The 15,919-nt window shown below is 52.8% G+C and overlaps 1 protein-coding gene across 3 annotated transcripts in view; it reads right to left on the reverse strand.

Annotated features, from left to right (window-relative positions):
• Positions 1 to 15,919, reverse strand: part of TUB (TUB bipartite transcription factor) — an 86,458-nt gene that overhangs the window by 23,364 nt on the left and 47,175 nt on the right. The gene's annotated exons all lie outside the window — the stretch shown is intronic.

Below are 15,919 nucleotides of genomic sequence, written 5' to 3' on the forward strand. Positions count from 1 at the left end.
CTCCGCTCCTTCCCCGAAGCCCCGGGGGCTCCCGCGCGGCACACGTGACCGCGCCCGCGCCCACCCCGGACTAAGGCCGCTGCGGCGGGGCGGATCCCCAGACCCCTAAGCCTCAGTTTCTTCTTCTGTGAAGCGGGGATATTACTAACTCCTACCTGCCTGCCTGTCTTACCTATCTCCACTAAGAGATGGGAACCACCGCTTAGATAGGGGGAAGAGGGGAGGAGCAGTGGGTGAGGAGGGGATCCTTGGGGGGCGGGAAGGGGCTGAGGGCAGAAAAGAGGTCTCGGGGAACCTGCAGGTTCCATGCCTGGAGGCTGGCCTTCCTTTCTCTGCCCCTTCCAGTCCCCCACCCCCATCCTCACAGGCCCCAGGGGAACCTTTGTTTTTTTTAGCAAGGGAGCTGCTTTCTCAAAGCCCTTGGTCTTTCTGCTCTAAGCTGTAGCAGTCAAGAGAAGAACAACGTATGCTATTGCATTCCCAGCCCGTATAGATTTATATTATTTAAGCTCCACAACAGCCTTGAGAGGCAAGTATTTTATTCCTATTTCCAGAGAATAAAGCATCCGTAATGCTAAGATGGCCAAGGGTACTAAGCTACAAAGCGACGGAGCTGAAATGGAACCAGGGCCTGAGTCCTCCAAAGCTCTTCTAGGGGCCACACTTAAAAGGAGGCAGAAATTTTCCAAAAAAAAGGTCATCTTAAAGTCTCTGAGTGCCGAGGAGGTCTTGGCTGTGATTCACACCAACTCTAAAGCAAGCCATGCAAGATGAGGTGGACAGTGAATCCCCAGCAGGGGAGGAGGGAACTGGTGATGGAGCGGGGGTCTGCTGAGGGGCTCAGGCTCCACACTCCTGGTGGGTATCCTCACCAGCACCCTGGAGTCAGCAGCATAGAGAGCCTGCAACCATGCAGGTCCATGTAGGGATCCTCTGGTGTGAAACAGGCCATCAGGACAGCATGACTGGGTGGGAAAGAGTGTGAAAAGAACCAGCTGGGCTGAGAGAGGACCCCATCCTGCTGCCCTAGGTCCACACAGCCAGGACTCCCCACCCCAGGACTGTCCCAGCCTTTCTGTCTGGCTGGGCCTTCCCCATTAACTACGAAAACAATAACCAGAATGTCCAGAGAGTTTGCTGGGCTCCAGGTGCTCTCTACACTGCAACTCCTTTCATCCTCACAACTACCCTAGCAGGTGAAGGCTCTCATCATACCCATTTCACAGCAGAAAAAAACTGGGACACAGAAAAGGTGAAGATCTTGCCTGAAGTCGGAGACGTTCAGTGGTGAAGCTAAGATTCGCACAAAGCAGACTGGGCCCATAACCTTTGCCGTTAGCCTCTTCCTGCCTAGCTCGATTCATGCCGTGCACATGCCACACACTGGGTCTCTTTTCTTCAGGCTTCTGGAGTACAGGACAGAACAGCTCCATCTCTGTCTGGCACAGCATCGATACTCTCTGAAGGCCATGACCTTTGGTTATTTACCAACCTCCAAGAGCTATCACTGTCCCAGTGGACAGAGAGTAGACAAAAGGAATCACCCCTGAGTGGGGTGCAGGGGACGAAAGCAGGGCTGTTTCCTTGCCTGCTGGGACACTTGGCATGGGCCTCGGTTCCACCAAGGGTTCCCAGGAAGGTTAGCAGAAAGGGACTGGCCCCTGCTTTGGAGGTCAAAGCACTACCCTGAGGGCCTCTGTCCTTTAGGACCGGAGGACAGAACCTTGCCTAGCAACATGAGGTTGGTCCCATCCTCCAGACCACATTTCCACAAACTACAGTCTACAGCTACCACTTCAGTGAGGACTAGAGCCTAGAAGACTTCCCCTTCAAGAATGTGAATGCTTTCCCCATTTATTCCCAAATCATCTGACACCTTAAAGCAATCAGAATCAAGTTGGAAGGTCTCAGGAGCCTAAAGTAATTGAATCTATTAAATAGATACTTCAGGTTCTGTCCTAAGAGAGCAAAATCTGGAGGCAGAGTGAGGTGCAGAAATTAGACAGCCCCCCATGTCTCTTCCTGTAGAGGCTGTGCACGTGCCAATGGGATGTGTGGGAGCCAGTGGGACTGTGTGCCATGTACCCATGAGTGTGCATGAGTGTGTGTGTGTGTGTGGTGTGCCTGCTGCAGACTGGGTCTGCACAAGAACATTTGTTGGATGGCATGCTGGTGGGTATGGGCATGGGGAGGATCTCAGTATGTGCCTCTGTGAGTTCTAAAGGGTGTGTAAGTCTTCACACTCAACTCAGACCTGGCAATGGGTTTTCCTGCTCAAAGAGCTTCCCTGGTTGACATTTTAAGGGTATGCCCTTGGCTTCCATCAGAAAGCCACATGAGGTAGATTGCACTGGCCCATGGTTAGACTACAACTGTGCTATAGGGTGACCTTGAGAAACGGCCTAAGCTTTTTAAATTTAGCCTGCGGAACCAAGTGATCTCCACCAAAATCCCACCACATAGCAAACCCAACGCCTGCCTCACCACCTGCCCAAACTCTGCAAGGGTGGACTGAAATTCTCTTTGTTGCCTTTTAGGTATTTTCTTTTTCTTTCTTCCTTTTTTTTTTTTCCTTCTTTTTTAAGATTTTAGGGGCACCTGGGTGGCTCAGTCATTAAGTGTCTGCCTTCAGCTCAGATCATGATCCTGGGTTCCTGGGATCTAGTCCTGCATCCGGCTCCCTGCTCAGCAGGAAGCCTGCTTTTCCCTCTCCCACTCCCCCTGCTTGTGTTTCCTTTCTTGCTGTGTCTGTCAAATAAAAAAATTAAAAAAAAATTTTTTTTAAGCTTACTTGTCAGAGAGAGACAGCAAGTGCACAGAGAGAAGCAGGCTTCCAGCCAAGCAAGAAGCCTGATGGAGGGACTCGATTCCAGGATCCTAGGATCATGACCTGAGCCGAGGGCAGATGCTTAACTGACTGAGCTACCCAGGCGTCCCAACTTTCAGACATTTTCAAAGAGGACCACAGTTTGTGAGGGGAGTGCAAGAGTTTAAGCCAAAGGAGATGCTCCTACCTGCTGTCCCAGCTGGAAGACCCCAATGCAAGCACCTCTAGGCAAGATGAGTTCACCTAACAAAGAAGGTTCACACCTTCTTTCGGCACCTTGCCACTTCCATGTGCAGGTTTAAATTTTCTGTTTCTAATTTAACAGTTGTATTGAGTGTGGTCCACCTCTAATCAATTTTGGATGCAACAGGATATGAACAATAAGTGAGTATCTATCCTGATGGGGCAGCCAGTCCCAGGGTGCCCCACCTCGGAGCTTGGAGCTCTGTGTTGCATCCTTGCGGGCTGAGGAAGGTGATGGGCTTGACAAGCCCGGGCTCGCAGGTCCATGCAGGGCTCTGGCTGGCGTCAGTCCTGGTTCTGCTCTCAGTGAGCTTTCAGTATGACAGGAGAGACACCAAGCCCCCAGGTGCTAGGGTTACAACACATGTGTACAAGATGCTGGGGGCACAGAGGAGGGGCGGCCAGTGGTAGCAAGGGGAGGGAGTCAGGGTAGGACAAATCTGTCCTGAGAGGGAAAAAGATGACATCTGAATTGGTCCTTGAAGGATGAGTAGGATTTTGATAGACTGATAAGAACGGAAAGGGGATGCTTACCAGTTACTGAGAATCTACAAATGGCCTAGCACCAAGCTGGGTTCTTTTACCAAAGGGCGTTCTCGACATAGAAGATGACATGACCAAAGCTACGAGGATATGAGAACATGTGACCAGAGCAGCTGATAACCGAAATGCAAAACCACAGGGTAGCACAGAACTGAGTGGTTCCATGTGGCCAGAGAAGGGCCTAGAAAGTTAAGGCAGGGCCAGATCACACGACACCCTGAACCCTGAACGCCAGGTTGAAGAGTTTGAACTTTATCCTACAGCCAACAGGAAACCACTAAAGGGTTTTAAGCCAAGAATGACCTGCCCAGATGTACTTTCAGCAAGATCTCATCGGGAGCAAACGGAGGACAGAGGGGGACAAGGCCAGACATATTGACAACGACGAGCTGGGTAATGGGAAAGTCTAGGACAGAGATGAACAGGCCTGAAACCAGAGCTCTGTGCCTTTTCAAAGCTGTTGAGCTGACATGATGGCAAATGTCAGCCCAAGTGTGGACGCCTGATAGTGCCCTCCAAAATCCTCGTTTAAATAACTGTGGACTATACGAAGCCCCATTTCCCACTGCCCCATTTCTGCCTGGCTCAGGGGAGATGAACAGGCTTACTGATGTATTTGAGAGGATGTCAGGTAAGCACTCGCAGAACTAAAAGCAATAGGCCTATTTTCCAAATAACTGCAGGAGATAATAGTAAATTCAAACCTCCAACTCCACCACCATCATCACCACCACAAGCAGAACCGGAAGAAAACGTAACACTGGGATAGAGCCAAATGTAAGCGTGACGGAGTGAGTATAAGTGGGGGGCCTGTGAGTGGGATCACACACGACCATCACTGGTTGAGTGCACGCTCTGGGCCAGGCCCCCCTCCCCGGGTTTCACAGGAAGCAAATATGAGCAAGAGGATAACAAAATGCAATTCTCCAGTCGAGGTGCAGAGTGAAGAGATAATGCATTGTCAAGTGCGATAGGACAGCCCTGACCAAACACGACTTGGAAGCCAGATGGTGGAAACCTGGGTCTGTACCATTAGCCAACGTCTACCTCTAAATTGTTAGAGGCTGAGGGAGAGTTTTAGAGAGAGTCTCCAGGTCCAATGGACCTTCCGTGGAAGCAGGGAAGGCTCCATGGCCTTTGCCTCAAATCCAGAGAGGGGGGCTTGAAGGAGACCCCCCAGGATGGTCCTGAGGTCCTGGGGCACAGGCAGTGGGTGCAGGCTGTAAACTCGAAGAGCAGGCGGTGGGTGGCTGCCTGAGGGCTGAGCGGATGCTGCTGCTTCAAGGTCAGGTCTGTGGGCTCAAGAAATGTGAGCTTTTTCCTGTGCACCAGTGTGGGTCCCAATACGAGAGTCAGATGCAATTATCTTAGATCTTAGCTGAGAGGGCCCTGTTGTGGAAGGAGGTGACAGTGGGGAGAGGGGATGAGTCCAGGCTTCCCAGAGCCTGAGAAAGGAACCATAGTGTCCTGTGGATCTATGGGAAGTGAGGGTCACCTCCATCAAGGGAGCTGAGCTTATGGAGACACCCAAGTGATGGAGTGGTGTCCAAAGCACCCAGATTGGGGTTGGGGGAGAATTTTCCTGCTCCTCGCCTCTCTTCTTCCCTCCCTCCCATCATGCTGGACCCTGAAAAGGGTCAGAACGGCAAGCTAGACCCCCTCCCACAGGCAGCTGGCTCACAGCACAATGTCACAGACAAGAAGAGCTGGTGTAAATCTGAAATTGAAAGATTTTTTTTATTACAATAGACAGGACATATTAATTACTGACAGGACAAACTTCAGTTACCTGGAAATGACCAGAGAAGTCATGGGACTTAGCCTTAATTTCATCTAGTTTTGGGGGGACTGGGTAGCAACCGCAGAGAATAAAATTAAAGAGACCACGGGAGACAAAAATAAAGTTTGCTTTATGATAACATCTCATGAGTCATGCCTATTCAACCTAACCAATACACATGGCTCAGTTCACTGAATCCTCACAACACCACTATGGGGTAAGTACTATTATTATCCCCATTTTACAGGTGAACAAATGGGAGGTTACATAACCCGCTCGAAGTCGCACAGATCATAAGTGGGAGAGTTCACATTCAAATTCAGGCACCAGAGAGTTCTAGAGCCACAGGCTTAACCACAATCCTCAGTCCTCGAGAGAAAACCAGATGAGGAGAGCCTTAGGCTTTTGAATCATCCATTCCCATTCTAGAAGCCTGACCGAGGGAGACCTGCAGCGGAGTCCAAAGTTTACCAACAGAGATCGTCAGCACCCCTTTTTTTCTAACGGGAGAAATCGGCAGGAGTAGGGGGTATAAAACGTCGGTCTGTCGGTCGGGACTTGGTTTTAAGTAAAGCATTCTGTATTCAGTCGGATCATTAGGCATCCTTTACGGGGGGGTTAACCACAGGGGAGCAGGCTTACGAGATGGGGTCTGATACTGCCGGAAGTAATGCGCTCCAAGAAGCCCCGCGGGCTGGCACGTGCATGCATGGGCTCATGAAAAGGGGCCCCGGAGGATGGAGACACAGCTGAGTGCCATCAGCTAGGCCCCCCCGAGAACCCCATCCTCTCTGCAGCTGGGTCTTCTTCCAGGTGCTGGCTTCCTCTCATCTCTGGTTTTCCACTCCTGTGAGGGCCTAGTAACCCCAAGAGAGCCCAGATGACACCCCTGGCCCCCGGTGTGGGGGGAGGGGAAGAGAGGGGCAGTAAATACTGTCGGTGAACAGTGGATTTTGTAAGTAAATAAATAAATATTTTGAAATCTGTGCAGCTGAAATCTTCCTAGTCACCCAGTAGAGCAGGATCGGTCACCAGGACTACCTCCACAGGGCCGCACAGTGACGTGTGCTGGCACTGGAAATATCCGGGGTCAGGTCATTCATCTTGGAGGGGCACAGGGGATACGGGGAAGGATGCTGAATCTTAACAGCTCCCCCATACCCCCCTCACCGGCTCCACTCTGACAATCTACTCACTTTCGTCCTCTGAGGGCCCAGGCAGGGGGCGGGGAAGCTGGGCGCTCCGTGGCCCAGTCCTGGACTGGCTGTCCCTCCCAGACAAGTCCCCCCACCCCCATTTCCTGACAGGGCTTCTAGGCCCTGCTCTCCAGGGAGCAGGGGCCAAGGTTATAAACACAAAAATGCCTCTGAGAAGGAGCAGCCAGGCACTGTGCTCAGCCTGCGGGAGGGGTCTGTTTTCCCAGCATTATTGGATTTGCAGATAAGCAACAAGGAATTAAGCTGATCAGGAAGAGAGGGACAGAGCTCTCATTTGTTCATAATGCAGGATTTATCTAGCAGAGCCCTCTCCTTTGTCAAACAGAGAGCCAGTGCCTTCATATCCTCCAGCAAAGAACATTTTATTTTGTAACCTTTCAGAAAAGCCTCTGAGTGTGCGGTTTTTGACCTGTTATTCTTCTTCACCTAAGAAACCGTTGGTTATTTAAAATGAGAAATGCATTTTAAACAATCCTGCTCTGAATTTTCAAGCCAATCTCTCTAGCAAGAGGAATCAGACCCTGAAATGCAATTTGAACTATTTGCCAAGTTTATTACTCCCAATTTACCAATATTTCGCTCCATGGCCTTCCCTCTTGCTGAGGATGGTTCATAACTATCAGACTAGGCCCACCAGGTCATTGAGGATGCAGTGTCCTAAAAGGCAGTGCCATGGGACTGGAGTCGATAGTTTTGCCTCTCTGGCTCAATGTTCCTATCGCTGAAATGGATATAAAAGTTCAAACGCCTGTCACAGTAGTGAATATAGCTGAAAGACGAGACCACGGTTGCTGGCTCTGCCACTAATGTGCTGTGTGACCTTGAGTGAGTATGTGGCCTCTCTGTGCCTCATGAAGATCAGGGGGTGGAACCATTTTGAAGGCTACCTTGCAGCACTAAATTTCTCTATTTTGACTTTACAGCATGGCTGACGGCAGACAAAAGATAGTTATGTTTGCCCAACTCTGAGGGAAGGATAAAAGTCTTGTATTTTATAGAAGAAATGCACAAGAGTGAAAACATGCTAGATATGAGAGGAACTCTTGTCTTCCCTGTGCTGCCAACTCACTGGGTGGCAGAAGACCACCCACCCAGACTTGCCTCAGTTTCCTCATCTGTGAAATGGGGACAATGCATGCCTTGCCTACTGCACAGGGTGTGAGCCGCTTAACTGAGAGGAATGTGACCGCGGGGTGGGAAGTCAAAAGCACTGTGGCAAGGTGACAAGGATTAGCCATGAGAGCTCCCATCTAGCAAGCCCGCACCCTGGTGGCACTGTGCTAAGCTGTGCTGCATTATCTCCCTGATGGATCAGGGCATCCCGAGGAGCCAGCATGTGGAGGGAGGCAGAAGCGTTCTGGCTCTTAACGGTGCTCGCCAAAGACTTGCCTCAGAGCCTCCGCCTCAGCAAGGATGAGGACAGAAGTCCCAGGGGCGGTTGCCCTGCCTGGGCTCTAGGAGGGAGGAGAGGGCCGCCTACTCCTCCATGTTGTCACCCAGCTCTGGTACAGGAAGGAGGCCCTGGTGAGCCCCTTCCAGGCTTCCTTGGATGAAGGAAGGGCCATACGGCTAGTGGGCCTGGGCCCGGTAGCATCTGTGTCTGCCTTTTTCCAATTCCAGGCTGCTTTGGACCTCTCTGCCTCTCTCCCTGATTTCCGGTCCCCCTCACAACGGGCGCCACCCATCCCGTGGCCACAGAGCCTGGGCCTTCCTGACCCTGCCACCTTGAGGCTGGTGGGGAGAGGTGCCTTGGGGACAGGGGTTCCGTTCAGCAGCCCAAGGCCCTGGATTGTAGTCCAGTTGGCCCTTTCCTGGCCCTCACACTCATCAGGACTTCTGGGGTCTCCCTGGAGTTGGCCAAGCTGGACCTGCCCTTCGAATAGACTTCAGCGGTTTCCATTCTGCAGGAGTCGAGACGCTGGGAGGCGCTAGTCACTCATCTGCTCTGCCCCAGCCACCTGACCACCGGCTCCCAAATCCCGCAGGTCTCTGCAATGGGTCCCACCCCCTATCCTCACAACGCAGCCCATCTGGTTTTCCGGAGCTATGCCTACCCATTCCCCTGGCTCCACCAACTTGTTCTCAGCTTTCCTCCACCCCACCTCTTGGCTGTGACACGATGTGGGACCCTCCCCCAGGCCCCCCACCCGGGACAGGCGACCAGACACTTGCGGACATTGCTGCCGTGCCCTCCCTTGCACGGAAGATGCCACAAATGTCTGGATGTCGGGAAACCTGAGATCCCGGTGTTAGTCCCTGGCCTCCCATGTGACCGCAGACGAGTCCCGTCCCAGTGTTCTTGGCCTCGAAGTATCAGTATATAAGATGAGGGGTGGATTGACGGCTAGGGCCCCCAAGATCACTAGAGCTCCATTATCTAGAGCCCCATCAGACAATTTACAGGAAAAGGACATCATTTCTCTCCTCCTATCCCAACTGGCCTTGGAGAGCAGAGTAGAGCACACTCAGAGCAGACTCACCTTGCTCTCATACCCCACGCCCCCAAGCAAAAGGTACAATGAGCAGAGAGACCTATCCCTTACCCTGTCACACACCTGGAAGACAGACAGGAGGTACAGAATGCACCCCAGCAAGGGAGTCTAAATTCCCTCCCTCTCCCCATGAAAAAGAGTAGATGTGATGCGCACATACAAACAACCCAATGGAAAGGTGAACAGACAAGTCCCAGAGAAACTCCGAATGGCCACAGACATGTGGGAAAATGGGTACCTTGATATCCACCCCCATCCTGGAATTCAATCCCTCGCCAGGTCCTGTTGATACTAAACACTAAGTATCTCTTCAATTGGTCCCCTTCTCCCCACCTCCAAGGCCACCTCCAAGGCCACCACCATGACCCCAGGGGCTCCACCTGTGGCGTGGGACAGCCTGTGGTGCTTCAGAGCATTCTGAGCCGGAGCTGCCGGTTCCAGACCAGGCTCTGCCATGAAACCACCTGTGTGCCCGGGCACTTGAGAGTTAATATACACGAGTCACTGCAAGCATCACCTGGGACACAGGGAGATGTGTGACTTAACTGTTACATAATGGCGTGCACCCCCTTTCCCTCTGGCCGCCCTGCAGTCTCTTCTCACATGGCAGCAAGAGTGATCTTTTCACTGTGCAAACCTGTCACTGCACCTGCTGCTTCCAGTCCTTGCCTGACTCCCTTGCTCATGGACCAAACATTTTAAAGCATCTGCGAAATGGATCACGTTCCTGTTCTCCGTACCAGTCTGTTTTCAGACAAGCCCTGCTCACTCCTCTGGCTCTGCCGGAGATGTCTCCTTGGTCTGGAATGTACCAATCCCAATCCCAAGCCCTGTTGCCCAGCCCAAGGCTGCAGTTCTGAGGGGATGGAATGGGCCCAACTACCTGTATTTTTTTAGAAGTTCCTGAGGGCAACACTGATGAATAGTCATTAGTCTACTGTAATAGAAAGGAGTCATAATTTATATTATTGTAAGTGATACAACATACGGGGGATCCTGAGAAGACATAAGGGAACAATGGGAAAACCTCTGGAATCAGAAATTTCAATAAAGTTGCCAGATAAAAAGATAAAAAGAAAATAACCAAGAACATTTCTGTTATTATTGCAAACTAATAATGTTTCACAGAATGAAAATGAATATATTTCATTTACAATGACAAGACTATGTGTGAAGTGTTTCAAAAATGATACTAATGAGGTGAATATGTGATTCATATGAAGGAGATGTAAAATACTTGAGATTTAGAGAAATAACTTGAATAAGTGGGGACTCTTAGTATATTCCTATAGGAATGTGATAAGACTATTTTAAAGACATTAATTCTTCCAAAATTAGATTTCATTTAGTTCAAAGCAAAATACCACGGGATTCTGAAGCTTGATAAAGTGCAGGGATTTCGTAAGATTCCCTCAGATGATGATCTAAGGAAAGGGGGTGAGCAAGCCAATTGTGAACACAGGCTTCATGAGAAGAAAGCTGAAGGAGCCACCCTGACTTGCTCACGTCAGTCACCAGTGTTCCTGAATTCTGTCTCACAGAGCAGTTGGGTCAGTGACATAATTAGACATAATGTGTACTCTGGACCTCGACTGAGCTGTGTTTGGTTTTGTTTTGTTTTTAAAGATTTTATTTATTCATTTAACAGAGAGGGAGAACACAAGCAGGGAGAGCAGCAGGCAGAATGGGAGGAAGAAGCAGGCTCCCTGCTGAGCCAGGAGCCAGATGGAGGACTCCATCCCAGGACCTTGGGATCACGGGTTGGGCCAAAGGCAGCCGCTTAACGAACTGAGCCACCCAGGCGTCCCTTAACTGAGTGTTTTTGTTTGTTTGTTTGTTTGTTTTTTAAAGATTTTATTTATTTGACAGAGAGACAGAGAGTACACAAGTAGGCAGAGCAGCATGCAGAGGGAGAGGAAGAAGCAGGCTCTCCGCCGAACAGGGAGCCCCATGTGGGGCTCCATCCCAGGACCTTGGGATCATGACTCAAGCTGAAGGCAGCTGCTTACCTGACTGAGCCACCCAGGTGCCCCTTAACTGAGTGTTTTTAAGGAGCAAATAGGCTAAGAAAAGGTAAGGTTTTTTTTTTTTTTTTAAGATTTTATTTATTTATTAGAGAGAGAGAGAGAACGTGCACAAGCAGGGGGAGCCACAGGCAGAAGGAGAAGGAGAAGCAGACCCCCTGCTGAGCAGGGAGCCCAATGTGGAACTCAATCCCAGGATCCTGAGGTCATGACCTGAGCCAAAAGCAGACACTTAACCAACTGAGTCACCCAAGTGCCCAGCGATAAGGTATTTTTGAGGTAACAACCCTCTGGGAGAGTGGGCAGTGGGAGGCAGACTCTTGCACCAAAACAAAAAGATACAGCAGTGAGATGGACTCCTCAGGGAGCCTGGGTCCTTGCCGGCAGATGGGAAGGCAGCGGGGCACAGCCGTGCCCACTCAGAGCACATGTAAGCAGGGCCTGCTCCCCAGAATGCCACCCACCACCCAAAGGTCCTAGTCTTAGGGAAAGCCATAGTCCTACAACAACAAAACTGGGGGCAGAGGTGAGGGAGTGGGGAGTCCGGGAGTTGGTAACACTACTTCCTTATCCCCCCCTCCCCCCGCCAATCAATGGGCCTCTGTCAATACCCATGATTAGGGCAGCCTGGATAAACTATTCACTGCCCTTAATTCCTCTAGATAACCCAGGTAAAAATATTCTGGAAGCCAAAAACAAAAGTAGGGAAGAAAACAAAGAAAATTCTGAGAATGTTGGTTCATGAGAGGAAGACCAGTCCTACCAGATAGTAAATATATAATAACGCTACCACAGCTAAAACTGTGGTGATGGCCATGAATCACAAAGGAGAAACATCAAGGGACAAACATAAGCGACCCAGAAATACACCCCATTCTCCAAAAGAACCGAATTTAATGTCAATTACCAAAAAAGAATGCAAAATTGTGATCACAAAGGTATAGTGGGCACAGGTGGTGTACCGGGAAAGGAGGCGGCCATGGCAGAGCCAGGAGCCCGAGGGCTGATTTGCAGTAACTGTTATCCCAGCAGGCAGCCTATGGAGACAAAGCGCAAAGAAGAGAGAGAGCCATTCGGCCCTGGGCAAGGACTCCGGGCACAAGGCTGGGGGCTGAATTCTAGACACAGCCTCCTCCCCTCTCCCAGGCCTGGGCATCCCCCAGTCAGGGCCTCAGGCCAACATGACAAAGAGAAAGGATTGACACAGATGCCCTCTACTGGCCCCTCTGGCTCAGCCGAACTGGGATCTGACCACGTGGGAATCATCCCCCATTCCTGGTTTCTGCAGCAGGACGAGATGGGAGAACAGAGAACTTCGGCCCTTCCCTGCCCCAAATCAGCAGGTGGCACCTCAGGCCGGCTCTGGTCATGTCAGCGCTGAGGCTCGCTCTGCACTCAGCCTGGCAGTCACTGGGGCCCGGAGATGAGTAAGGCATGGCGCCAGCCTGTGAAGACCGCAGGGCCGTGGAGGACATGGCATGGGTGGTTGCAGAGGCAACAAAGGGTAATCCCAGGTGGAGGGAAGTGGAGGGTCTAGAAGGTCCAGAGCTGTGTGGGCACAAGGGAGAGGGCGGTGGAGTCTGGCCGGGAAAGCAGGGCTGGGGGCGGGGGTGGGGGTCAGGCAGGGCTCTGCGACCGAGGTGGCCTTCGAGGCCCAACTGAAGCTTGTAAAGGTAGTGGGGAGACACGGGAGACTGGAGTGTGTCGAGGTGACTGGTGTGACTGGTCCCTGTGAGCAGGAATTGAGTGGGCAGAAGAGGGGGAGGTTATTGGTGCCTGGGTGAGTGTCTGGCCTTGAATCTCTTAGCAACGGGAAGTCCCGGGGGTTGCTGGCACTGGGGACAGGACATGACACCGTCCGCCCCATGAGGGAGAAGTTCACAGACAGCCCTTGGAGCAGGGATGTGGTGTGCGGGCTCTTCAGTAGCCCAGGCCAGAGTGGCCCAGCCAGTGGCAGAGAAGGGGGTGGCAGGAGGGGTCCAGGCAAGCCCATAGGACCCAAGGCAGGGTGGCACGGGGGCCGGAAAAGCCCACCTTTGGAGGCAGCTTCTCAGGCCAGGCTGCCCGGGCTTCTCAGCCTGGCCCCCGCCCTTTACCAGTGGCAGGGCCTTGGGCTGTGTATTTAACCAGCCTGGCCTCAGTTTTCTCCTCTGCAAATAATGGGAACTCTTGCTTAGGCATGTCAAGAGAGGAAATGACTTAATCCACGAAAGTCTTCAAAACGGTGCCTGATGGGGCCAGCGCTCAGTAGGCGGTGACAAAGATGGCAATGGGGGGCCACCGCACAGGTGAGGTGGGGCTGAGGGGCTCTGGGACCTTCTCTGGGAAAGCAGAGGGGGAGCAGCCTTGAACCTGGGGCTCAGAGGTGTGCTAGGTTCCAGCACCCGGAGCACACAGAGTGCCAGGTGGGCGCAGCAGGCACACAGAGCTCGGTGAGAGGAGGGGCCCGGAGACAGAATGGGGGTCCTGCGGGGAAGATGCAGACTGTGGAGGGGAAGGCTCAAGGCAGAGGCTCCAGCCTGTAGCTGTGGAAACAGGAATCTGAACTCCCTGAGGGCAGGCATTTCCCTGTTTTGCTCTCTGCTGTGTCCGCCTGGACTTGGGAAAGTGCCTAAAACAAGGCAGAAGATTGATACAAATTTGCTGAGTGAGCAGATGAACAAAATTCTCTCAGCCCTCTACTCTGAATGCGAGCACAAGGTGATACCAGAAGCTAGCAGGCATTAAACACCTACTGTGTGCTAGAAGCTGCACACGCAAGGTCTCATTTAATCTTTAGGGAAGCCCTACAGGGAAGGTTCCCATTTTACAGATCAGAAAACAGGTTCCAGAAGGTGACTCAACTCGCCCGAGTTCTGGCACGTCTGGTAAGAAGCAGAGCTGGGGGCCGAACCCAGGGCTGTGTGATCCCTGGCGGTGCTCCCCTGCTGGCTCCCCAAGGGTAGAGTGTAAGGAATCTTGTTGGTAGAAGAGCCAGAGAAGCAGGACCTAGTCAGGGTCAGACTTGGTGAGGTCGTTGACGGGCCAGGGGCTGGTGAAGCCAGCTGCTGGAAGAGTGGGGAGCAGAGGAGAAAGCAGGAGAAAAGGTGTAGGGGCTCAGGGAAGGGACATCAGCAACAGAGTGAGAGCGAGGAGGCCCACCCTCACGTTCTGGTGGCAGAGTGTGGGTGTGTGTGGGCGGGACGGGGATGCCGCAAGCTGGGCTGCCCAGGGGATCCAGCCAGTGCAGACAGATCGTGGATGGTCCCCGGCCATTGGCAGGTACAGGACTGTATGGCCCACAGGGGCTCAGCTTGTGCAGGCCACTTTATGCCCCCTCAGAACTGGAACCTGGCCCAAGACCCCAGATACCACCAGCATTACTGATGTAACAAGTAGTCTGCTCCTAGGCCACAGGCACCAGGGGACCAGGTCCAACTGTGCCCCCTGCTGCATGCCTAGCACAAGCACCGCGCCTGACACCTGAGGGCCGTTTTCAGAAAGGGCCTCAGTCAGACAGGCTGGAGCGCGCCAGGTGTTACAGCTTGCAGGGGACAGAATGGGAGTCAGAACCCGAGAATCCTCTTGCTCCCCAGCTGTGGTGCCCAGAGCAGGTGGCTCTCCCCGGGGGAGGCTGGAGCAGCCACGGCCCAGCTCTGCTCCAGTGTCTGCTCCCTTTGCATGGCCCTTCTGCCCCCAGAGAAGAATAAGGTCCAACCCATGTACACAGTGAGGGACAAGGCTGGGGAGCAGGGTCAGGGCACACGCAGCTGGCCTGTCCACAGACTGAACCCAGGGCCAGCTTCCCTGGGACCGCAGGGAGTTGCCTATTCGCCTGATCCTCACCCACTCCTGCCCTGGACTTGGTGCCCCCTGGACCACTCATCTCCGTGCTGTCAGCCATCAGTAACAGCTCCTGCAGGGACAAGGCTTTCCCGCCGGGTGCCAGATGAGACCTCAGCCTGGTGCCTGAGCACGCTGGCTGCCACTTGCCCCCGTCAGAACCCCTCTGTATGAGGGAGGAGAACTGCTGCACACCCACCGGGCCCGGGAACCTCGGAGCAGCTTCCCACAGGGCCCTTCCTCCTCGGCCAATGCCAGGATGACACGACCACTCAGGCATGGATGGAACCAGCCAGAGCACTAACCACAGTGTATGCACTGATCCGTGTCTCTCAAACCCCAAGCTGGACTCTGGGGTTCCAGAGAGAAACTCCCAATGTCGGCACAATTCTGAGATCAACAGAGGTGTCACCAGCCACAGAAACCACTTGGCTCGACTCTAGGCACTTGCGGAGGCAGAAGGAAGGACACCGGCATTCGCCCGTGCTGAGCACTTTCACTTATTCTTTTCAGCCACACTATACTGAGTATCTCCATCTTCCAGAACAGGAGACCGAGGCTCAGCAGTGTTAAACTGAGGTCACTGGGTAGCACCAGCATCGGACCAGGTTGTGCAAAGGTCAAGTCCATACTTCTGCTGTACCCAGTCATGTCTCAACTCTATCTGGTCGCCGTTTGGGGGTCCTGGGGCACCGACCATGTCTCCTCTGTCCATGGCCATCTGCCCCAACCATACCCAAGCTGGCCCCATGAACGGCAGGGCAGGAATGAAAGGGGAAGGGGATCTGCTGCCTGCCCCAAGCCTAGAAGACTGAGGTGGGCCCAGGAGAGCTCCCTGCTACCCAATGGCAGGCATGCTTCACCTTCAACCTAATGCCCTCCATCTGGGCTTGCCCTCTGCACACAGGAGCCAGGGCCAATGCAGCTATTGGGCTGCAATGTGGATCCCCTGCCCAGCTTCTGCCAATTCC

This window comes from Mustela putorius, unplaced genomic scaffold (assembly GCF_011764305.1).
Source record: "Mustela putorius furo isolate JIRA1106 unplaced genomic scaffold, ASM1176430v1.1 tig00003859_pilon_pilon_pilon, whole genome shotgun sequence".
Classification (NCBI taxonomy): Eukaryota; Metazoa; Chordata; class Mammalia; order Carnivora; family Mustelidae; genus Mustela; species Mustela putorius.